General features: G+C 41.7%; 1 pseudogene; it reads right to left on the bottom strand.

Annotated features, from left to right (window-relative positions):
• Nucleotides 1-379: 379 nt before the first annotated feature.
• On the bottom strand, nt 380-1,898 carry LOC113912224 (annotated as a pseudogene).
• Between the last annotated feature and the right edge of the window lie 24,531 nt (nt 1,899-26,429).

Below are 26,429 nucleotides of genomic sequence, written 5' to 3'. Positions count from 1 at the left end.
GTAGCTGTCCTCTGTCCCCTTACATCACTATTATAATATCATTGACTGTATTCATATGCTGTGCCTTCCCATTCCCACGACTTTATTCATCGCATATCTCCATTTCCACTCTCCTCCACCGAGTTTGCCCATCCTCCAACTCCACCCGTGTTTTAAATTCACCAACAAAAAAATGAGCCCACAAGCCCCTAACCATCCCCCCCATGGACCCCACTGAAGACAGATCATTCTCTCTCTCTCTCTCGCTCAATGCCTCTCTCCCCCTCTGAGACCTCTCCAAATGGCCTTTGGGCATCCCAGGTGCCCTCCAGGACCTGTGAGGAATGAACCTGGTTTTGTTAGAGTTCTCTGATGGGTGTTGCTGAGGCATGTCTTGCAATCACAAGAAGAACACATGGGCTGGTGCAGAGGCTCTGGTCCGGGAAGCATCTGTGGGAATGTCCACAAGCACAGGGGTGCAGGGGAGTGCCCGGGCTTTCCTAGCCTGAGCATCCCTGGCAGGAGCCTGAGACTTAAACAGAACAAGATTATAGACCACATTATCAGGAAGATGAGTGAAGGTGTGATGTAAAAAGATTTGCAGACTCTAGGTAGAAACTTCAGTGTTATATTTTTATTTACCATAAAATTATGTAAAGGTCTTAGTGACCAAGTATAGTTCTTTTTCCACAAGAATATACAACCCATGATTATTATTTTAGGAAAGCTAGGGAAAATTTACTTAGCAGGATGTAAGTTCTTTGAAACGAAATTATTTTTAAGAAATCCAACTTGCCCCATGTAAGACACAGAGATTTCTAGGCATTTGTGATCCAAGGTTGAGGAAAACATTAGGAACATATGAAAATGGAGAAAGGGGAAACTGTTTGTATATCAAACAGAGCAGAAGCTTAATAAAGTAAGTACTTAAATGTATGGAGACGTTGAATTCAAACAAATGAAAATTCTAGGAAATAAATAGAAGGAGCAGATTTTACTTCCTCAGTCTGATAGAATAGCAGTTTCTGCCTCTGAGGCTGTGAGCCCTGCACTCATGGGCACTTCTTCAACCCCAAGACCACTGACCCTTAAATTACTGGAACCCCAACGATTCTTTTCAGAGCCCGTTTTATGTCTTTGTTCCCCAGGCTGTAGATGGAGGGGTTCAGCATGGGCGTGACCACCGTGTACATCACCGAGGCTACTGCACTTGAGTGGCAGCTCTGGGGAGCAGCAGAGCTAAGGTACACTCCTAGGATTGCACAATAAAATAAGGAGACAATGGAGGGGTGAGACGCACAGGTGGAGAATGCTTTATACTTGCCCTGAGCTGATGAGATTCCATGTATGGAGGAAACAATCTTAGAGTAAGAGTGAAGGATCCCAGCAAAAGCGCCATACCCAGCAAGACAGCTGCAAAATACATCACCACATTATTAAGAAAGGTGTCAGAACAGGCAAGTTGGACCATCTCACTGAGTTCACAGAAAAAGTGGGGGATTTGGAAGTGTGCGCAAAAGTACAGCCACAGCATCATTATACTTTGTAACAAGGAATTCAGGATAGACATGATCCAGGACACCAAAACCAGCAGTCCACAGAGCTGGGGGTTCATGATGACTGTGTAGTCCAGGAGATGACAGATGGCCACAAACGTCATAGGTCATCACACTCAGGAGAAAGACATCCAACACAGCAAAGAGTGTGAAAAAGTACATCTGTGTGGTGCAGCCTGCATAGGTGATCCCTTTGCTCTGAGTCTGGATGTTCCACAGCATCTTGGGGATGGTGGTAGAAGTGAAGCAGATGTCTACAAAGGACAGGTTGGCGAGGAAGAAGTACATGGGGGTGTGGAGGGCGGAGTCAGAACCAATGGTCAGGATGATGAGCAGGTTCCCAAACACAGTGATCAGGTACATGGAGAGAAAAAAACCCAAATACGAGGGGTTGCAGTTCTGTTCTCTCTGAAAATCCCAGAAGAAGAAATTCTGAAATTTGTGTATCATTGCCTGGTTCCATGTAGTGGAGGTGACTTCCAGGAAAGAGGGAAATAGCATGACTGATTTTCATACACTCGTGCATTACTCACAGATTTGAAATGGTACATTTTATATTTTGCAGTCCAGAAATTTATTTTAATATTTTGTTTATGGGTATGGTCTCCTGTAGGGGATCCCCATGTCATCTTAGTTATTCAATTTTTCCTCTAATACTTTTTCCCCCTAATGGGTCATGTATTCCACAGTTAATGAGATAGCCCTCCAATTTTAAAGGATATAAATGAAGTGCTGACCATGTTTTAGGCATTGTTTAGGCAAGGAGTATAGGGTGTTAAAGAACAAATGTCCCTAAAATTCAATGATGGAGCTAATAATAAAATAATAAAATTGAGTATCATTTCAGATGGGAACATTTGGGTGGTTCAGTTGGTTTTGTGTCTGACTCGGTTTTGGCTCAGGTCATGATCTCAGGGTTGTGGAATCAAGCTCTGCACCCTGTTATGCTGAGCATGGAGTCTGCTTGGGATTCTCTCTCTTTCCCTCTCCCTCTCCCTCTGCTCGCTCTCTCTCTCTCCGTCAAATAAATAAATGAAATCTTCAAAATATGTATCATTTCAGATGGTGACAGGTGGTTAGAAGGATAGAGTAAATAGGTCATTCTATTTTCACCAGTGTTTAGGCCAATTCTGCAAAGAAGGCAACATTGGAACACAGAACTCAAGTAAGACAGAGGACTAGATGTAAGATTTTTAGGGAAGGGTGTGCCCAGCAGAGGGAACGGCCAGAGCAAAGGCCCCGAGGAAGGTACTTGTTTCCAAGGTTCAAGTCAAAGAAGCAAAGCCAGCGCTGCAAGGGGAATGAACAGGAGGGAGACTGAGGAGAGAGGCTGTCAGACATGCTGAGGAGGGAAGTGGCCTCTCTGCTACCTCTGAACCCTCAAGGCACAGGGACTTCCTTGTCACACTGCCTCTCCCACAGCATTCATCATGTTGCAAAGGAATTGAACCAGATCTGCTTAGTGGCCTCTGTTGATCGAGTTCAGTCCCCTGTGTTGTGTCACCTTGGGATTTATGAGTCCTGGCACCCCGTTGTGGGGACTGCTCACACTCTACAGTCACCATGTCCTCCTGGGTTGTGTTATTCCCCTGTCTTTCTCAGCCCCACCATCCTGGTTATGCTAGGAATGGATCCAACCCAAGTAGGCCAGGTAAGTGATCTTCCCCCTACAAAATTCAGAAATGGCTCACAAAAATGCCAATTCTTATGTCTCCCATGGATAAAAAAACCTGGGGCTCCATATTGGGATGGCCATTTTCTGCTGTGTAAGCTCAGGAGGTTCCTGAGAGCCTGGTAGGAAAAATAACCTTCTTTGGTTTGGGCAACTTTCTACCCCTGAATCTATCCCCCGAAACCCAGCAAAAATAATCAGAGAACAAAATAAACTTCCAAAAGACAAAAATAGTTATATATTTCTGTAGCCAAATATAGTACATATGATAGACCCATGAGAAAGTGAGCAAAGCGATCAACCAATACTTCACAAAAGCAACCTACACAAAATAGCAAAAGTGGGCATTTGTAAAGTCAAGCATAGAAAACTTGTTTGTCCTGTACCTCCTCCATCATTATTTGATCAATTCATTTTTATGAAGTCTGATAGGGGATGAAATTACCTCCTTTATTTCTCTTCTTCTTTTTTTTTTTCTTAAGTTGCATTTATTTCCGTAACCTCTCTGCTCAATGTGGGGTTTGAACTCATCACCCTGAGGTGAAGAATCACTTGTGCCTCTGACTAAGCCAGCCAGGCACCCCTCCTTTACCCCTTTTCTTGGGTGGCATGCTTTCATTGATATTCTTGGGCTATTGATCTCTCTCTTTTTTTTTTTCTCATTAAACTTTTGTTTTAATGGGTCTCAAAATTCTGTGACAGATTTTTGGTCAAGTTGTTTCCATTTAAAAAGTACTGATTTTAAAAACTAATAACTTAAAACTGCCACACACACACACACACAAAACATGGTCCACAAAACATTCTCCTTTCCTTCTGAAGGTTTTACGATGCATTATTATAATTAACCAGGCTTTTACTATTAAACTTAAATGGCCAATTGACACAAACAGTTCTGAGACCGTTCTGCCACCATGGATTAAGACTGGGGTGGCAGGTATTGGGGATAATATTCATTTAGCCTTCTGAGCTTTCTGGCCAGACTTGGTGACCTTGCCAGCTCCAGCTGCCTTCTTGTCCACTGCTTTGATGACACCCACAGCAACCGTCTGTCTCATGTCACGAACAGCAAAACGGCCCAGAGGAGGATAGTCAGAGAAGCTCTCAACACACATAGGCTTGCCAGGAACCATATCAACGATGGCAGCATCACCAGATTTCAAGAACTTGGGACCATCTTCCAGCTTTTTTCCAGATCGACGATCTATTTTCTCCTTCAGCTCAGCAAACTTGCAAGCAATGTGAGCCGTGTGACAATCCAGCACAGGTGCATATCCAGCACTGATTTGGCCTGGATGGTTCAGGATAATCACCTGAGCCGTGAAGCCAGCTGCTTCCATTGGTGGGTCATTTTTGCTGTCACCAGCCACATTGCCACGACGAACATCTTTGACAGATACGTTCTCGACATTGAAGCCCACATTGTCCCCAGGAAGAGCCTCACTCAAAGCTTCATGGTGCATTTCAACAGACTTTACTTCAGTTGTAACATTGACTGGAGCAAAGGTGACCACCATCCCAGGTTTAAGAACACCAGTCTCGACTCGGCCCACAGGGACAGTACCAATACCACCAATTTTGTAGACGTCCTGGAGAGGCAGATGCAAGGGCTTGTCAGTTGGATGAGTTGGTGGCAGGATGCAACCCAGAGCTTCAAGCAGTGTGGTGCCACTGGCATTCCCATCTTTACGGGTTACTTTCCATCCCTTGAAGCAAGGCATGTTAGCACTTGGCTCCAGCATGTTGTCACCGTTCCAACCAGAAATTGGCACAAATGCTACTGTGTTGGGGTTGTAGCCAATTTTCTTAATGTAGGTGCTGACTTCCTTAACAATTTCCTCGTATCTCTTCTGGCTGTAGGGTGGCTCAGTGGAATCCATCTTGTTAACACCAACAATTAGTTGTTTTACACCCAGTGTGTAAGCCAGAAGGGCATGCTTACGGGTCTGCCCATTCTTGGAGACACTGGCTTCAAATTCACCAACACCAGCAGCAACAATCAGGACAGAACAGTGAGCCTGAGATGTGCCTGTAATCATGTTTTTGATAAAGTCTCTGTGTCCTGGGGCATCAATGATGGTCACGTAATACTTGCTGGTCTCGAATTTCCACAGGGAGATATCAATGGTGATACCACGTTCACGTTCAGCTTTCAGTTTATCCAAGACCCAGGCATGCTTGAAGGAGCCCTTTCCCATTTCAGCAGCCTCCTTCTCAAATTTTTCGATAGTTCTTTTGTCGATCCCACCACATTTGTAGATCAGATGACCAGTAGTGGTAGACTTGCCCGAATTACGTGTCCAATGATGACGAAGTTGATGTGAATCTTTTCCTTTCCCATTTTGGTTTAGGTTGAGCGGTGGTTTTCACGACACCTGTGTTCTGGCGGCAAACCCGTTGCGAAAAAGCGGGCTATTGATCTCTTTTGACAAACCCAATGGGCACCTCTAATCCTCATTCTGCATTTCATTCCACCTGCAAAGTCCTCCCCAGACCATGCTCCATAAATCCTGGTGATATCATGACAGCCTGTCTTTTCATAACAAATAACTTGCTTCATATGATTATGCCTGAGGACACGATGTCATCCACACATTTATATCATTGTACTCTGTCCTCATTGTTATGATGCGGGATTCAAAGGTGCAGGGAATTCACGTCCTTTGTTCACTTTTGTTTTTTTTTCCCACAAAGATATGTGAATATATGTGCTGAATATACAAAAAAAAGTCTAAGAACATTAAAAGTTATAGAATGAGAAGAACAAAGGGATAATGAAACCAGGTTAAAATGAGTACTTTCAAGAACCTGTTTTCCCAGAATTAGGATGAGGGTGTGTCCCTAGTATCCTGCACTTCGGAGACCTCTCCAGCGAATAAACCCCTGACTGCAGCTGGGGTGAGAATGAACTTGGCAGATATCCACCGAGCTGAGGCATAGAGGGGATTTGGGACTCTAAATACCTTGTATTTATTTTTTAAAATACTTTTTAAATAGCTATTCAGTTGTTACTCTGTTTATCTCTATCTTCACCCCTATTTTCAGAAATATTACAATACTTGAATGTTTGGGGTTTTCTTCAAAATAACTAGGTTGCTTCTCAGGTTTTCTTATCATGTGTTCAAGAACCCACTTTCTCAGGTTTAGGACTAGGGTCAGGGTTAGATTTAGGGGTAGGGCTGGGGTTTGGGCTAGGGTATGTGCTGGGTGACGCAAGACAGTATGTACATCCACTGAGCTGAGGCAAGGGAAGGACTTGGGGGCCTCAATGCCCTTTAAGTTTATATTCAGTGACACTTGGTTTTATCTCTGTCTTCATACTTATTTTCAGAAATATTACCAATTCATTTTTTAAGTTTTTATTTAAAATCCAGTTACTTAACATACAGTGTAATATTAGTTTCAGGAGATGGATTAAGTGATTCAACACTTCCATACAACATGGGTGCTCATCGCAAGTGCTCTCCTTCATCCCCATCACCTATTTCACCCATCTCCCACCCCCTCTGGTAACCAGCAGTGTGTTCTCCAGAGTTAAGGGTCTGTTTCCTGGTTTTCTCTCTCTCTCTCTCTTTTTCCATACCCTTGATTGTTTTGTGTCTTAAATTCCAGACAATAAGAAAACCTGGATAGCAGCCTAGTTATTCTGGAGAAGAATCCAAACATTAAACAACTGGCAATATTTTTGAAATTGGTGTGAGGACAAATAAAAACAGAAGGAAGAATTGGTATCTATTTAAAGAGAATTTAGAGTTTCAAATCCCCTCCTTGCCTCTACTTGGTCAACATCTGCAATGTCTTCTCTCACCCCAGCAGAAATCTGGGGTATTATTCTCTGGAGATGTCTCTGAACTGCAGGATGGTAGACACATACCCTAATCCAAACTCTAACCCTAGCCCTAACCATAACACCTAACCCTAACCTAATCCTAACCCTCTGGAGGGGTCCCTGAAGTGCAGGATACCAAACACATACCCTCACTCTGGCCCTAAACCTAACTGTAACCCTAACCTTGGCCCTAATCCTAACACTAATGCTGGGCCTGAGGGGAAAAAAAAAGTAGAAGTGGTATATATATGCAATGGAATATTACTCGGCCATCAAAAGAAGAATGAAATCTTGCCGTTTGCAACAACTTTGGTGGAGATAGAGAGTATTATGCGAAATAAGTCAGAGAAAGACAAATACCACATGGTTTCACTCAGGTATGGAGTTTAAGGGAAAAACAAACCCCACAAATGATCAAATGGAAAAGAAAAAGAAAGAAAGAAAGAGGCAAACCAAGAAACAGACTCTTAACTATAACATACTGAGGGTTACCAGAGAAGAGATGGGTAAGGGAATGGGAGAAATAGGTGATGGGGATTTAGGAAGGCACTTGTCGTGATGAGCACTGGGTGATGTATGGAAGTGTTGAATCACTATATTGTCCACCTGAAGCTAAGATTACACTGTAGGTTAACTAACTGGGATTTATTTTTTTGTTTGTTTTTTAAATTTTATTATGTTATGTTAGTCACCATACATTACATCATTAGTTTTTGATGTGGTGATCCACGATCCATTGTTTTCATATAACACCCAGTGCTCCATGCAGTACGTGTCCTCCCTAATACCCATCACCGGGCTAACCCGTCCCCCCACCCCCCTCCCCTCTAGAACCCTCAGGTTGTTTCTCAGAGTCCATCGTCTCTCATGGTTCGTCTCCCCCTCCGATTCACCCCCTTCATTTTTCCTTTCCTTCTCCTAACGTCCTCCATGCTGTTCCTTATGTTCCACAAATAAGTGAAACCGTATGATAATTGACTTTCTCTGCTTGATTTATTTCACTTAGCATCATCTCCTCCAGTCCCATCCATGTGGACGTAAAAGTTGGGTATTCATCCATTCTGATGGCTGAGTCATATTCCATTGTATATATGGACCACATCTTCTTTATCCATTCATCTGTTGAAGGGCATCTCGGCTCTTTCCACAGTTTGGCTATTGCAGACATTGCTGCTATGAACATTGGGGTGCATATGGCCCTTCTCTTCACTACCTCTGTGTCTTTGGGGTAAATACCCACTAAGTGGGATTTAAATAAAAATCTTAAAACATGAGTAGTTTCAAAGCAAAATTATATGGAAACTCAAACACTAACTGAAACAGGATATAAAATAGCAGTAATTTCCTGATATCCTTGAGTATAATTAAATTGTCAAAGACCTAGAAACAAAATAATGTAACAGAGAATGTTCCTAGAACATTCTGGCCCATGGAAGATGCTCAGTTATTATTTGTTGAATGAATCAGGAAATAGGTCTCAAAGTATATGGACATTTACCATATAGCAAAGTTGTATTTCGATTTAGTTGGAATGGATTAAACTGCTAAATAAAAGCCGGCATAAATGCATATCCAACTGGAAGAATATGAAATAGGGCCCTCCCATCAGAATTCTACAAAAAAGGGGCGGAGCAAGATGGCGGAGGAGTAGGAGACCTAGATTTCTTCTGGTCTCAGGAATTCAGCTGAATAGGGATCAAACCATTCTGAACACCTACGAACTCAACAGGAGATCGAACAGGAGAGTAGCAACAACTCTCTGAACAGAGAAGCGACCACTTACTGGAAGGTAGGGCGTGCGGAGAAGTGAATCCAAGGCGATAATCGGGAGGATAGACGGCGGGGGAGGGGCCTCCGCCGGCCGCTTCTGGCAAGTGATAGAGCCGCGGAGCACAAAATTGGACCTTTTAGAAGTTGGCTCGACTGAGGGACGTCGCTGCAGTGGCTAAGCGGGGGGTGGAATCCTCCCGGGACAGTGTGGTCTCAGGATCCTTGGGGTCACAGAGAGACCGGGGGTACCTGAGTGCGCCAGAGCTCCCAGGTATCGGAGCGGGGAAGCCGGCTGCAGAGACAGAGCAGAGTCGCGGGCTCTCAGCTCGGGGTTGCCATAAACTGTGATCTGCGGCCCAGTCGGGGCACGGCTCCCCCAGCAGGGACCCAACAAGCAGCAGATCCGGGGAGACTCCCCTTCCTTCCCGGGGAGGAGCGGTGCGGGAACGCACTGCAGGGATCTGCTGGGTTTGGAGACTCCGTGCGGGGTCGGGTGCCAGAGATAGCAATGCTCGATCACAGGCCGGGTGAGCACGGAGTGCGGCCGGAGACCGGGGACACGGAAATGACTGCTTTTCTCTGGGGGCACACTGAGGAGCGGGGCCCCGAGTTCTCAGCTCCTCCGGGTGGAGATTGGGAGGCCACCATTTCTGCCCTGGTCCTCCAAAGCTGTACCGAGAGCTTGCAGGGAACAAAAGCTCCTGAGAGCAAACAGGAGCAGCGTCCTTAGCCCAGACCGACAAGGGCGGGGCAATTCCGCCTCTGGCAAAGACATTTGGAAACCACAGCAACAGGTCCCTCCCCCAGAAGATCAGCACAAACAGCCCCAAGTCAAGACCAAGTTGATCGATCAAGGAGAATGGGAGAACTACAGCGCTAGGGGAATACTGCACATAGATTCATGGCTTTTTTTTTTTTTCTAACATGATCCATTATTTCATCAAAGTTAATTTTTGTTGACTGTTTTTTTTTATTTTTCTTTTTCCCTTTTTCAACCAACATCTTATCAATCCCTTTTTAAAAAAAAAAAAACATTTTTTATTTTTCATTTTTAGAGTCATATTTTATCCCTTCATAGTAGTTACCCATATTTTTGGCATATATATATATAAGTTGTTCTCTCTTTAAAATTTTGAGGTACAGTTTCTTCTAACAGATCAAAATATACCCTAAATCACTAGTGTATGGCTTTGTTCTAGTCTCCTGCCTTATCACATTCTCTCCCTTTTTCCTTTTTTTTTTCTTAAATCTTCTTTCTTTTTTCAAACAACTTATCTTACCAAGTCCTTTTATAAAATCTTTTATAATTTTCATCTTTACAGTCATCTTCCATCCCTTCATTGTATCAACCCTTATTTTGTACATATATGTCTTTCTTCCTTTAAAATTATAGGAGGCACTTTTTTCTAACAGACCAAAATACGCCCAAAATCTAGTGTGTGGCACTGATCTATGCACTAGCCTGATCATATTTGATCATATTCTGCTTTTTTTGTATTGTTTTGTTTTTATCTTTTTTTATCTTTTTTTTTCTTTTTCTCTTTCTTTTTTCTTTCTTTCCCTTTCTTTTCCCCTGGTTTCAGGTCTTTTCTGATTTGTATACAGTATATTTGCTGGGGAAATTCTAAACCTGTTAGCATTTTGTTCTCTCATTCATCTATTCTCCTCTGGACAAAATGAGAATACGAAAGAAATCACCTCAGCAAAAAGAACAAGAGGTAGTACCGTCAGCCAGGGACCTACTCAATACGGACATTAGTACGATGTCGGACCTAGAGTTCAGAATCATGACTTTAAAGATACTAGCTGGGCTTGAAAAAAGCGTGGAAATTATTAGAGAAACCCTTTCTGGAGAAATAAAAGAACTAAAATCTAACCAAATCGAAATCAAAAAGGCTATTGATGAGGTGCAATCAAAAATGGGGGCACTAACTGCTAGGATAAATGAGGCAGAAGAGAGAATCAGCGATATAGAAGACCAAATGATGGAAAATAAAGAGGCTGAGAAACAGAGAGAGAAACAACTACAGGATCACGAGGGCAGAATTCGAGAGATAAGTCATACGATAAGATGAAACAACATTAGAATAATTGGGATCCCAGAAGAAGAAGAGAGAGAGAGAGGGGCAGAAGGTATATTGGAGCAAATTATAGCAGAGAACTTCCCTAATGTGAGGAAGGAAACAGGCATTAAAATCCAGGAGGCACAGAGAACCCCTCTCAAAATCAATAATAATAGGTCAACACCCCGACATCTAATAGTAAAACTTACGAGTCTCAGAGACAAAGAGAAAATCCTGAAAGCAGCTCGGGAGAAGAGATATGTAACCTACAATGGTAGAAATATTAGATTGGCAACAGACCTATCCACAGAGACCTGGCAGGCCAGAAAGGACTAGCAAGATATCTTCAGAGCACTAAACGAGAAAAATATGCAGCCAAGAATACTATATCCAGCTAGGCTGTCATTGAAAATAGAAGGAGAGATCAAAAGCTTCCAGAACAAACAAAAACTAAAGGAATTTGCAAACACGAAACCAGCCCTCCAAGAAATATTGAGAGGGGTCCTCTAAGCAAAGAGAGAACCTAAAAGCAGCAAAGAGCAGAAAAGAACACAGACAACAGACAGTTAACAGTCACCTTACAGGTAATACAATGGCACTAAATGCATACCTTTCAATAGTTACCCTGAATGTAAATGGGCTAAATGCCCCAATCAAAAGACACAGGCTATCAGATTGGATTAAAAAACAAGACCCATCCATATGCTGTCTGCAAGAGACTCATTTTAGACCCAAAGACACCCCCAGATTGAAAGTGAGGGGGTGGAAAACCATTTACCATGCTAATGGACACCAAAAGAAAGCTGGGGTGGCAATCCTTATATCAGACAAACTAGATTTTAAAACAAAGACTGTAATAAGAGTTGAGGAAGGACACTCTATCCTACTTAAAGGGTCTATCCAACAAGAAGATCTAACAATTGTAAATATCTATGCCCCGAACATGGGAGCAGCCAATTATATGAGGCAATTAATAACAAAAGCAAAGAAACACATTGACAACAATACTATAATAGTGGGGGACTTTAACACCCCCCTGACTGAAATGGACAGATCATCTAAGCAAAAGATCAACAAGGAAATAAAGACTTTAAATGACACACTGGACCAAATGGACTTTGCAGACATATTCAGAACATTCCATCCCAAAGCAACGGAATACACATTCTTCTCTAGTGCCCATGTCACATTCTCCAGAATTGATCACATCCTAGGTCACAAATCAGGTCTCAACCGGTACCAAAAGATTGGGATCATTCCCTGCATATTTTCAGACCACAATGCTTTGAAACTAGAACTCAACCACAAGAGGAAAGTCGGAAAGAACTCAAATACATGGAGGCTAAAGAGCATCCTACTAAAGAATGAATGGGTCAACCAGGAAATTAAAGAAGAATTAAAAAAATTCTTGGAAACAAATGAAAATGAAAACACAACTGTTCAAAATCTTTGGGATACAGCAAAGGCAGTCCTGAGAGGAAAGTATATAGCAATACAAGCCTTTCTCAAGAAACAAGAAAGTTCTCAAATACATAACCTAACCCTACACCTAAAGGAGCTGGAGAAAGAACAGCCAATAAAGCCTAAACCCAGCAGGAGAAGAGAAATCATAAAGATCAGAGCAGAAATCAATGAACTAGAAACCAAAAGAACAGTAGAACAGACCAACGAAACTAGGAGCTGGTTCTTTGAAAGAATTCACAAGATTGATAAACCCCTGGCCAGACTGATCAAAAAGAAAAGAGAAATGACCCAAATCAACAAAATCATGAATGAAAAGGGAGAGATCACAACCAACACCAAAGAAATACAAACAATTATAAGAACATATTATGAGCAACGCTATGCCAGCAAATTAGATAACCTGGAAGAAATGGGTGCATTCCTAGAGATGTATCAACTACCAAAATTGAACCAGGAAGAAATAGAAAACCTGAACAGACCTATAACCACTAAGGAAATTGAAACAGTCATCAAAAATCTCCCAAGAAACAAAAGCCCAGGGCCAGATGGCTTCCCAGGGGAATTCTATCAGACAATTCAAGAAGAATTAATACCTATTCTCCTGAAACTTCCAAAAATAGAAATGGAAGGGAAACTTCCAAACTCATTTTATGAGGCCAGCATTACCTTGATCCCAAAACCAGACAAAGACCCCATCAAAAAAGAGAATTACAGACCAATATCCTTGATGAAGATGGATGCAAAAATTCTCACCAAAATACTAGCCAATAGGATCCAACAGTACATTAAAAGGATTATTCACCATGACCAAGTGGGATTTATTCCTGGGTTGCAAGGCTGGTTCAACATCCGCAAATCAATCAACGTGATACAATACATTAACAAAAGAAAGAGCAAGAATCATATGATCCTCTCAATAGATGCAGAAAAAGCATTTGACAAAGTACAACATCCTTTCTTGATCAAAACTCTTCAGAGTATAGGGATAGAGGGTACATAGCTCAATATCATAAAAGCCATCTTTGAAAAACCTACAGCGAATATCATTCTCAATGGGGAAAGGCTGAGAGCTTTTCCCCTAAGGTCAGGAATGCGACAGGGATGTCCACTCTCACCACTGCTATTCAACATAGTATTAGAAGTCCTAGCCACAGCAATCAGACAACAAAAAGAAATCAAAGGCATCCAAATCGGCAAAGAGGAAGTCAAACTCTCACTCTTTGCAGATGATATGATACTTTAGGTGGAAAACCCAAAAGACTCCACCCCAAAACTGCTAGAAGTCATACAGGAATTCAGTAAAGTAGCAGGATATAAAATCGATGCAAAGAAATAAGTGGCATTCCTATACACCAACAACAAGCCAGAAGAGAGACAAATCAAGGAGTCGATCCCATTTACAATTGCACCCAAAACCATTAGATACCATTAGAATAAATCTAACCAAAGAGGCAAAGGATCTGTACTCAGAAAACTATAAAATACTCATGAAAGAAATTGAAGAAGACACAAAGAAATGGAAAAACGTTCCATGCCCATGGATTGGAAGAAGCAACATTGTGAAGATGTCAATGCTACCTAGAGCAATCTACACATTCAATGCAATCCCCATCAAAATACCATCCACTTTTTTCAAAGAAATGGAACAAATAATCCTAAAATTTGTATGGAACCAGAAAAGACCCAGAATAGCCAGAGGAACACTGAAAAAGAAAAGCAAATCTGGCGGCATCACAATTGAGGACTTCCAGCTCTATTACAAAGCTGTCATCATCAAGACAGTATGGTACTGGCACAAAAACAGACACATAGATCAATGGAACAGAATCGAGAGCCCAGAAATGGACCCTCAACTCTATGGTCAACTCATCTTTGACAAAGCAGGAAAGAATGTCCAATGGCAAAAAGACAGTCTCTTCAACAAATGGTGTTGGGAAAATTGGACAGCCACATGCAGAAGAATGAAACTGGACCATTTCCTTACACCACACACAAAAATAGACTCCAAATGGTTGAAAAACCTAAACGTGAGACAGGAGTCCATCCAAATCCTAAAGGAGAACATAGGTAGCAACCTTTTTGACCTTAGCCGCAGCAACTTCTTCCTAGAAACATCGCCAAAGGCACGGGAAGCCAGGGCAAAAATGAACTATTGGGATTTCATCAAGATAAAAAGCTTTTGCACAGCCAAAGAAATAGTCCACAAAACCAAAAGACAACCGACAGAATGGGAGAAAATATTTGCAAATGACATATCAGATAAAGGGCTAGTATCCAAAATCTATAAAGAACTTATCAAACTCAACACCCAAAGAACAAATAATCCAATCAAGAAATGGGCAGAAGACATGAACAGACATTTCTCCAAAGAAGACATCCAAATGGCCAACAGGCACATGAAAAAGTGCTCAACATCGCTCGGCATCAGGGAAATCCAAATCAAAACCTCCATGAGATACCACCTCACACCCGTCAGAATGGCTAAAATTAACAAGTCAGGGAACGACAGATGTTGGCGGGGATGTGGAGAAAGGGGGACCCTCCTACACTGTTGGTGGGAATGCAAGCTGGTGCAACCACTCTGGAAAACAGTATGGAGGTTCCTCAAACAGTTGAAATTAGAGCTACCATTCGATCCAGCAATTGCACTACTGGGTATTTACCACAAAGATACAAATGTAGGGACCCGAAGGGGTACGTGTACCCCAATATTTATAGCAACAATGTGCACAATAGCCAAACTGTGGAAAGAGCCAAGATGTCCATCGACAGATGAATGGATAAAGAAGAAGTGGTATATATACACAATGGAATATTATGCAGCTATCAAAAGGAATGAGATCTTGCCATTTGCAACGACGTGGATGGAACTGGAGGGTGTTATGCTGAGTGAAATAAGTCAATCAGAGAAAGACATGTATCACATGACCTCACTGATATGAGGAATTCTTAATCTCAGGAAACAAACTGAGGGTTACTGGAGTGGTTGGGGGTGGGAGGGATGGGGTGGCTGGGTGATAGACATTGGGGAGGGTATGTGCTATGGTGAGCGCTGTGAATTGTGCAAGACTGTTGAATCACAGATCTGTACTTCCGAAACAAATAACGCAACATATTTTAAGAAAAAAGAAGAAGATAAAAGGAGAGGAAGAAAAGGGGAGTATGTCAGAGGGGGAGACGAACCATGAGAGATGATGGACTCTGAAAAACAAACTGAGGGTTCTAGAGGGGAGGGGGTAGGGGGATGGGTTAGCCTGGCAATCGGTATTGAGGAGGGCACGTTTTGCATGGAGCACTGGGTGTTATGAACAAACAATGAATCATGGAACACTGCACCAAACACTAATGATGTAATATATGGTGATTAACATAACAATAAAAAAATTAAAAGAAAAAAAGGAATTCTACAAAAAAACCAGACAAATTATGACTTCAGTGTAATAGCAACCAATACAATATAGATGAACATCAAGAAAACTACATATAAAATTTACAGGTGGCCAAATTCATCTTAATAAAGTAAGAAAATCAGAAGTAAGGAGATAGATACATTTTAATTAAATTTTAAAGTTTTATGGTCAAAATATGTTCTGAAAGTTAATTGAGAAACAATTGTTTAAGGAAATCGCCTGAAATGCTGAAAACTGAAATTAAAAAAAAAGAAGGAGTTGGGTAACTTATGGTCATAGAAAAATAAAAACCAATCAGAAAGGTCATCAAATACATAGTTTGCTAAAACAGGGATAGTTTAAGAAAACAACAAGAAATGTCTCTTTCACCCAGCAGCCAGGGGAACAAACTTACAGAGCTGTTACATTGTTTGTGGTTGGAACTTTTAAACTGGTGGCCAAGGGGTTACTCTGAATTTGCTGGCAGGAAAGTAAGTGTTACAAGGTTGAAGGCAGAACCTGAAGGCAGCTGGGTTCCAAATACTGATATTCTTTAACTCAGGGTTTCTCTGTCTCTGCACATGGACATTCTGGCCAGATCCTGCCCTGGGGTGGGGTGTATCCTGTGCATTGTACGGTGTTTAGACATTCCTGTCCTCCACGCACCCCTCTCCAGTGTGACAGGCAAAGCTGGCTCCAAACAGTGATCAGTGACCCCCCCAGGGGACAAAATCATACCCAATTAGAACCACACATTGAGTGTAACAATCTCAAACTACTTTTTCCAGCATTGCTATAATAGCAATTTAATGATAAAGAACATGAAAGACCACCAAAAGTGTGAGTAGCAGTCACTCTGTGGAATTGATATTAGCACTGAATAAATACATTAATTATTTAATCAAGCAAACAAAGAAACACAGTGATCACTCATTTTGAGTTGAGTTGAATTGGCTCTCAGGTGATGAGGGGTCAATGTTCTTGGTTTCCATTCTCTCTGACCATGTCATCCACTGTCCACTGGGATGTTGGACTCACCTGCTGGGGTGTCTGGCAGGAAGACGTCCTTGTGGAAGTGTGGAAGTCTGAATTCCTCCCTGGACAGCAGATGATAGGGGTAAAGCTCTGTCCTCAGTTGATGGCAGCAGGAAAGAGTAAAGCATCAGCCCCCAGCCAGAATTAGGACTCAGAACAAAGAGAGAAAAACCATGGCCCTTCCTGTCCAAGGTTGTACAGGGTGACAGACTAGAGATAAGGACGTATTTACAACTCCCTGTGTCTGCTCATTAGGCACACTTCCCTCTTGTGACTCCAGCATGGTTCCCAAGTGGAAAACTGTTTTGCACACAAAGGAATTTTTTCTAATGAACCTCTGTTCCCAAGAGACCCATTTAGAAGTTGTGAATCCAGTTTTTTTTTTTTCACTCTCTTTCTCTGAACTTGCCCTCTTCCTGATGTGTGAATCTCCTAGCACCTTCTCTCAGCTCCGGCGTATAATGTTCTCCAAGTCTACGACCCAGGAACCCACTTGGATTAGGTTTCTCTATCTTCAAAGCATTGAGACATGGTGGAGACCCAACCCTGCTGTCTCCAGACTGTTCTTCTTTTCAATAAGGCAGAGAAGTGAGTTCCTCTGATAATAAACTTTGGCCACTACACACGCTTCAAGACACATTTGTCATTACAATTAGGAATTTCTTACTTCATCTCAAGTTAAAAACTGTCACTTGACCCTTGTTATAAAATGTTTGTTAGTTCTAAGTGATATACCTAGGTCTTTGTGAGAGCTATCACCTGTACTGAGTGACTTATAGGGATTGTTTGATTTTATTTTGGCAAACATATTATCCTTGAGGAAGTATATTTCTTAACTCCATTCTCCATGCAGAAATGGTGCTTGGTGACATCTAGAGATATGCCCCCAAGTTAATGTTTGACTACGTGTTGGGCCGTGAATGTGATTCTCTCAGGATGCTTCTAGTTCTCAAGCTCTGGGGCAGTGGTTCTCAACCAGAAATGAATTTTCGCCTGAGGATGTCTGGTAATGTCTGATGCTCTGAACACCTACATCCACGAGATAGGAGCCTCCAAAAATAGAATTACGCTGTCCCAAATGTCAAAGAGAACAAATGAGAAAATCTTTTTCTAGACCAACACTTCTTCAACTTCCTATTGTCTACAAGGTGTCCATGAATCCACACAGATCCCATTACAAACGCAGAATCTGATCACTGTCCTATGTAGCCCAGACTCTGCATTTCGAGCAAGCTCCCAGGTGATGCTGATGTTAGGGTCCTGGTCTGTGGACCACTGTTTGATTAGCAAAGCTATGATCGTGTGTTAGGTGTAGGTAGTTTTATGTATTCTGCACCAATAATCATCATTGCTTGTAATTTTGAAGGAACGGGGTATTCACTCATTCTAGAGGCTGCGTAAATTCTGTGTTTGTTTCTTTTATATGCTGTTCCTCCAGTGACACATATTAAAACACTTCTGAAAAAAACTTTTTGAAAAGCAGAATAAGCGCCTCCCAAATATGTGCGTAACCTAATCCCCAGGACCTATGCACATGTTATTGTTTGTAGCAAGGGACAATAAAGGTGGGAGATTGAACGGAGTTCCCAATCAACTAACATTCAGATGAAATATCAGCTAGGGTTGGAGAAATTGGCAAACACTGTGTACTGTTGGTGAATATGCATGTTGGTGAAGCCACTGTGGAATACAGTAATAATTAAAACCAGAGTTAACATGTGATCCTGTATTTGCACTTCTGGATGTTTACCCAAGGAAAACAAAAACATTAATTGGAAAAGATGCATGCATCTGTATGTTTATTTGCAGCATTATATACAATGTTCTACAGATGGAAACAACCAATGGATATATGTATATATCCATATGCATACATATATATGGAAATACACACCACATCTTTTTTAAAAAAATTTTTTGTTGTTATGTTAATCACCATACATTACATCATTAGTTCTTGATGTAGTGTTCCATGATTCATTGCTTGTGCATAACACCCAGTGCTCCACGCAGAACGTGCCCTCCTTAATACCCATCACCAGGCTAACCCATCCCCCCACCCCCCTCCCCTCTAGAACCCTCAGTTTGTTTTTCAGAGTCCATCATCTCTCATGGTTCCTCTCCCCCTCCGACTTACTCCCCTTCATTCTTCCCCTCCTGCTATCTTTTTCTTCTTCTTTTTTATCTTAACATATCTTGCATTATTTGTTTCAGAACTACAGATCTGTGATTCAACAGTCTTGCACAATTCACAGCGCTCACCATAGCACATACCCTCCCCAATGTCTATCACCCAGCCACCCCATCCCTCCCACCCCCCACCAGTCAGCAACCCTCAGTTTGTTTCCTGAGATTAAGAATTCCTCATATCAGTGAGGTCATAGGATACATGTCTTTCTCTGATTGACTTATTTCACTCAGCATAACACCCTCCAGTTCCATCCACGTCGTTGCAAATGGCAAGATCTCATTCCTTTTGGTGGCTGCATAATATTCCATTGTGTATATATACCACTTCTTCTTTATCCACTCATCTGTCAATGGACATCTTGGCTCATTCCACAGTTTGGCTATAGTGGACATTGTTGCTATAAACATTGGGGTGCACGTACCCCTTCGATCCCTACATTTGTATCTTTGCGGTAAATACCCAGTAGTGCAATTGCTGGATCGTATGGTAGCTCTATTTTCAACTTTTTGAGGAACCTCTATACTGTTTTCCAAAGTGGCTGCACCAGCTTGCATTCCCACCAGCAGTGTAGGAGGGTGCCCCTTTCTCCACATCCCCGCCAGCATCTGTCGTTTCCTGACTTGTTAATTTTAGCCATTATGACGGGTGTGAGGTGGTATCTCATGGAGCTTTTGATTTGGATTTCCCTGATGCCGAGCGATGTTGAGCACTTTTTCGTGTGTCTGTGGCCATTTGGATGTCTTCTTTGGAAAAATGTCTGTTCATGTCTTCTGCCCATTTCTTGATTGGATTATTTGTTCTTTGGGTGTTGAGTTGGATAAGTTCTTTATAGATTTTGGATACTAGCCCTTTATGTGATATGTCATTTGCAGATATCTTCTCCCATTCTGTCAGTTGTCTTTTGGTTTTGTGGACTGTTTCTTGCTGTGCAAAAGCTTTTTATCTTGATGAAATCCCAATAGTGCATTTTTGCCCTGGCTTCCCGTGCTTTTGGCGATGTTTCTAGGAAGAAGTTGCTGCGGCTGAGGTCGAAGAGGTTGCTACCTGTGTTCTCCTTTAGGATTTGGATGGACTCCTGTCTCACGTTTAGGTCTTTCAACCATTTGGAGTCTATTTTTGTGTGTGGTGTAAGGAAATGGTCCAGTTTCATTCTTCTGCATGTGGCTGTCCAATTTTCCCAACACCATTTGTTGAAGAGACTGTCTTTTTGCCATTGGACATTCTTTCCTGCTTTGTCAAAGATGAGTTGACCATAGAGTTGAGGGTCCATTTCTGGGCTCTCGATTCTGTTCCATTGATCTATGTGTCTGTTTTTGTGCCAGTACCATACTGTCTTGATGATGACAGCTTTGTAATAGAGTTGGAAGTCCGGAATTGTGATGCCGCCAGCTTTGCTTTTCTTTTTCAATAGTCCTCTGGCTATTCGGGGTCTCTTCTTACACAACATCTTCTTTATCCATATATCCATATATAAAATGACATTTAGGAGGGCGGAGCAAGATGGCGGAGGAGTAGAAGACCTGGATTTCGTCTGGTCTCAGGAATTCAGCTGGATAGGGATCAAACCATTCTGAACACCTACGAAAACTACAGGAGATCGAAGAAAAGTATAGCAACGACTCTCTGAACAGAGAAGCGACCACTTACTGGAAGGTAGGACGTGCGGAGAAGTGAATCCGAGGTGATATTCGAGAGGATAGACGGCGGAAGAGGGGCCTCTGTGGGCCGCTTCTGGCAAGTGATAGAGCCGCGGAGCAGAAAATCGGAACTTTTAGAAGTCAGCTCCGCTGAGGGACGTCACTCCAGTGGCTAAGCGGGGGGTGGAACCCTCGCGGGACAGTGTGGTCTCAGGACCCTCGGGGTCACAGAAAGACCGGGGGTGCCTGAGTGCGGCAGAGCTGCCAGGTATTGGAGCGGGGAAGCCGGCTGCAGAGACGGAGCTGAGGCGCGGGCTCTCAGCTCAGGGTGGCCATAAACTGCGATCCGCAGCCCATTCCGGCCACTGCTCCTCCAGCAGGGACCCAACAAGTGGCAGAGCCAGGGAGACTCCCCTTCCTCCCCCGGGAGGAGCGGCGCGGGAGCGCACCGCAGGGATCTGCTGGGTTTGGAGACTCCACACAGGGTCGGGTGCAAGAGATAGAAACGCTTGGTCACAGGCCGGGTGAGCACGGAGTGCGGTCGGAGACCGGGGAGATGGGAGTGACTGCTTTTCTCTGGGGGCGCACTGAGGAGCAGGGCCCTGAGTTCTCATTTCCTCCGGGGCGGAGATTGGGAGGACGCCATTTCACTCTCATCCTACAAAGCCGAACGGAAAGATTGCAGGGAACAAAAGCTCCAAACCTGAGCAGATTACTTAGCCCGGACCAACATGGGTGGGGCAATTCCGCCTCCAGCAAAGACGTGTGGGAACCACGGCCAACAGGCCCCTCCCCCAGAGGATCAGCAAGACAGCCAGCCAAGACCAAGTTTACCGATCAAAGAGAACGGCAGAGCTTCAGCGCTAGGGGAATACCGCACATATAATTCATGACTTTTTTTACCATGATTCTTTAGTCTTTCAAAGTTAATTTATTACCTGTTTTTTTACTCGATTTTTTTCTTTTTCGTTTTTCAACTAACATCTTATCAAACCCTTTTTTAAAAAAAAATTTTATTTTTCATTTTTAGAGTCCTATTCTTTCCCTTCATAGTAGTTACCCTTATTTTTGGCATATATATATATATATATATATATATATATATATATATATATATATATATATATATTAGTTGTTCTCTTTTTAAAATTTTGAGATACAGTTTCTTCTAACAGATCAAAATATACCCTAAATCTCTAGTGTATGGATTTGTTCTAGTCTCCTGCCTGATCACATTCTCTCCCCTTTTTTTTCTTTCTTTCTTCCCTTTTTTTCAAATCCTCTTCTTTCTTTTTTCAAACATCTTCTTATCAATTCCTTTTTAAAAATGTTTTATACTTTCATCTTTACAGTCATATGCCATCCCTTCATCATATCAACCCTTATTTTCTACATATATAAGTCTTTCTTTAAAATTTTAGGAGGCACGTTTTTCTAACAGACCAAAATACACCCAAAATCTAGTGTGTGGCACTAATCTATGCGCCAGCCTGATCATATTTGAGCATATTCTGTTTTTTTTGTATTGTTGTGGTTTTGTTTGTTTTTCTCTTTTTCTTTTTCTTTTTTTTTTCCTCTTTCTTTTTTCTTTCTATCCCTTTCTTTTCCCCTGGTTTCAGGTCTTTTCTGATTTGTTTAGAGTATATTTTCTGGAGACGTTGTTAACGTGTTAGCATTTTGTTCTCTCATTCATCTATTCTCCTCTGGACAAAAGGACAAGACGAAAAAAATCACCTCAACAAAAAGAACAAGAGGTAGTACCGTCTGCCAGGGACCTACTCAATACGGACATCAGTGCGATGTCAGACCTAGAGTTCAGAATCATGACTTTAAAGATACTAGCTGGGCTTGAAAAAAGCGTGGAAATTATTAGAGACACCCTTTCTGGAGAAATAAAAGAAGTAAAATCTAACCAAGTCGAAATCAAAAAGGCTATTCATGAGGTGCGATCAAAAATGGGGGCACTAACTGCTAGGATAAATGAGGCAGAAGAGAGAATCAGCGATATAGAAGACCAAATGATGGAAAATAAAGAAGCTGAGAAAAAGAGAGATAAACAACGACTGGATCACGAGGGAAGAATTTGAGAGATAGGCGATATGATAAGACGATATGACATTAGAATAATTGGGATCCCAGAAGAAGAAGAAAGAGAGAGAGGGGCAGAAGGTATAATGGAGCAAATTATAGTGGAGAACTTCCCTAATGTGGGGAAGGAAACAGGCATCAAAATCCAGGAGGCACAGAGAACCCCTCTCAAAATCAATAAAAATAGGTCAACACCCCGACATCTAATAGTAAAACTTACGAATCTCAGAGACAAACAGAAATTCCTGGAAGCAGCTCAGGATAAGAGATATGTAACCTATAATGGTAGAAACATTAGATTGGCAACAGACTTCTCCACAGAGAACTGGCAGGCCAGAAAAGATTGACATGAAATCTTCAGAGCACTAAAAGAGAAAAATATGCAGCCAAGAATACTATATCCACCTAGGCTGTCATTGAAAATAGAAGGAGAGATAAAAAGCTTCCAGGACAAACAAAAACTAAAGGAATTTGCAACCACGAAACCAGCCCTCCAAGAAATATTGAAAGGGGTCCTCTAAGCAAAGAGAGAGCCTAAAAGCAGCATAGACCAGAAAGGAACACAGACAATATGTAGTAACAGTCACCTTAGAGGCAAAACAATGACACTAAATTCATATCTTTCAATAGTTACCCTGAATGTAAAAGGGCTAAATGCCCAATCAAAAGACACAGGCTATCAGATTGGATTAAAAAACAAGACCCATCCATATGCTATCTGCAAGAGACTCATTTTAGACCCAAAGACACCCCCACATTGAAAGTGAGCGGGTGGAAAACCATTTACCATGCTAATGGACACCAAAAGAAAGCTGGGGCGGCAATTCTTCTTCAGACAAATTAGATTTAAAACAAAGACTGCAATAAGAGAAGAGGAAGGACACTCTATCCTACTTAAAGGGACTATCCACCAAGAAGATCAAACAATTGTAAATATCTATGCCCTGAACATGGGAGCAGCCAATTATATAAGGCAATCAATAACAAAAGCAAAGAAACACATTGACAACAAAACAATAATAGTGGGGGACTTTAACACCCCCCCTCACTGAAATGGACAGATCATCTAAGCAAAAGATCAACAAGGAAATAAAGACTTTAAATGACACACTGGACCAAATGGACTTCACAGACATATTCAGAACATTCCATCCCAAAGCAACGGAATACACATTCTTCTCTAGTGCCCATGTCACATTTTCCAGAATAGATCACATCCTAGGTCACAAATCAGTTCTCAACTAGTACCAAAAGATTGGGATCTTTCCCTGCATATTTTCAGACCACAATGCTTTGAAACTAGAACTCAATCACAAGAGGAAAGCCAGAAGGAACTCAAATACATGGAGGCTAAAGAGCCTCCTACTAAGATTGAATGGGTCAACCAGGAAATTAAAGAAGAATTTAAAAAATTCATGGAAACCAATGAAAGTGGAAACGCAACTCTTCAAAATCTTTGGGATGCAGCAAGGGCAGTCCTGAGAGGAAAGTATATAGCAATACAAGCCTTTCTCAAGAAACAAGAAAGCTCTCAAATACACAACCTAACCCTACACCTAAAGGAGCTAGAGAAAAAACAGCCAATAAAGCCTAAACCCAGCAGGAGAAGAGAAATCATAAAGATCAGAGCAGAAATCAATGAACTAGAAACCAAAAGAACAGTAGAACAGATCAACGAAACTAGGAGCTGGTTCTTTGAAAGAATTATAAGATTGAGAAACCACTGGCCAAACTTATCAAAAAGAAAAGAGAAAGGACCCAAATCAACAAAATCATAAATGAAAGAGGAGACATACAACCAACACCAAAGAAATACAAACAATATTAAGAACATATTTGAGCAACTCTCTGCCAGCAAATTAGATAACCTGGAAGAAATGGATGCATTCCTAGAGATGTATCAACTACCAAAACTGAACCACGAGAAATAGAAAACCTGAACAGACCTATAAACACTAAGGAAATTGAAGCAGTCATCAAAAATCTCCCAAGAAACAAAAGCCCAGGGCCAGATAGCTTCCCAGGGGAATTCTACCAAACATTTCAAGAAGAATTAATACCTATTCTCCTGAAACTGTTCCAAAAAATAGAAATGGAAGGAAAACTTCCAAACTCATTTTATAAGGGCAGCATTACCTTGATCCCAAAACCACACAAAGACCCCATCAAAAAGGAGAATTACAGACCAATATCCTTGATGAACATGGACGCAAAAATTCTCACCAAAATACTAGCCAATAGGATCCAACAGTACATTAAAAGGATTATTCACCACGACCAAGTGGGATTTATCCCTGGGCTGCAAGGTTGGTTCAACATCCGCAAATCAATCAACGTGATACAATGTATTAACAAAAGAAAGAACAAGAATCATATGATCCTCTCAATAGATGCAGAAAAAGCATTTGACAAAGTACAGCATCCTTTCTTCATCAAAACTCTTCAGAGTATAGGGATAGAAGGTACATACCTCAATATCATAAAACCCATCTATGAAAAATCTACAGCGAATATCATTCGCAATGGGGAAAAACTGAGAGCTTTCTCCCTAAGGTCAGGAACGTGGCAGGGATGTCCACTCTCACCACTGCTATTCAACATAGTATTAGAAGTCCTAGCCACAGCAATCAGACAACAAAAAGAAATCAAAGGCATCCAAATCCGCAAAGAGGAGGTCAAACTCTCACTCTTTGCAGATGATATGATACTTTATGTGGAAAACCCAAAAGACTGCACCCCAAAACTGCTAGAACTCAGGAATTCAGTAAAGTGGCAGGATATAAAATCAATGCACAGAAATCAGTGGGATTCCTATACATCAACAACAAGACAGAAGAGAGACAAATTAAAGAGTTGATGCCATTTACAATTGCACCCACAACCATAAGATACCTAGGAATAAATTTAACCAAAGAGGCAAAGGATCTGTACTCAGAAAACTATAAAATACTCAGGAAAGAAATTGAAGAAGACACAAAGAAATGGAAAAACGTTCCATGCTCATGGATTGGAAGAAAAAACATTGTGAAGATGTCAACGCTACCTAGAGCAATCTACACATTCAATGCAATCCCCATCAAAATACCATCCACTTTTTTCAAAGAAATGGAACAAATAATCCTAAAATTTGTATGGAACCAGAAAAGACCCCAAATAGCCAGAGGAATATTGAAAAAGAAAAACAAAGCTGGCGGCATCACAATTCCCGACTTCTGGTTCTATTACAAAGCTGTCATCATCAAGACAGTATGGTACTGGCACAAAAACAGACACATAGATCAATGGAACAGAATCGAGAGCCCAGAAATGGAACCTCAGCTCTATAGTCAACTACTCTTTGACAAAGCAGGAAAGAATGTCCAATGGAAAAAAGTCTCTTCAACAAATGGTGTTGGGAAAATTGGACAGCCACATGCAGAAGAATGAAACTGGACCATTTCCTTACACCACACATGAAAATAGACTCCAAATGGTTGAAAGACCTAAACATGAGAGAGGAGTCCATCAAAATCCTAAAGGAGAACACAGGTAGCAACGTCCTCAACCTCAGCCGCAGCAACTTCTTCCTAGAAACATCACCAAAGGCAAGTGAAGCTAGGGCAAAAATGAATGGGATTTCATCAAGATAAAAAGCTTTTGCACAGCAAAAAAACAGTCCACAACATCAAAAGACAACCCACAGAATGGGAGAAAATATTTGCAAATGACTATCAGATAAAGGGCTAGTATCCAAAATCTATAAGGAACTTATCAAAC

The sequence above is a fragment of the Zalophus californianus genome, chromosome 1 (assembly GCF_009762305.2).
Source record: "Zalophus californianus isolate mZalCal1 chromosome 1, mZalCal1.pri.v2, whole genome shotgun sequence".
Taxonomy (NCBI): Eukaryota; Metazoa; Chordata; class Mammalia; order Carnivora; family Otariidae; genus Zalophus; species Zalophus californianus.
This window is presented reverse-complemented; position numbering and strand designations above follow the sequence as displayed.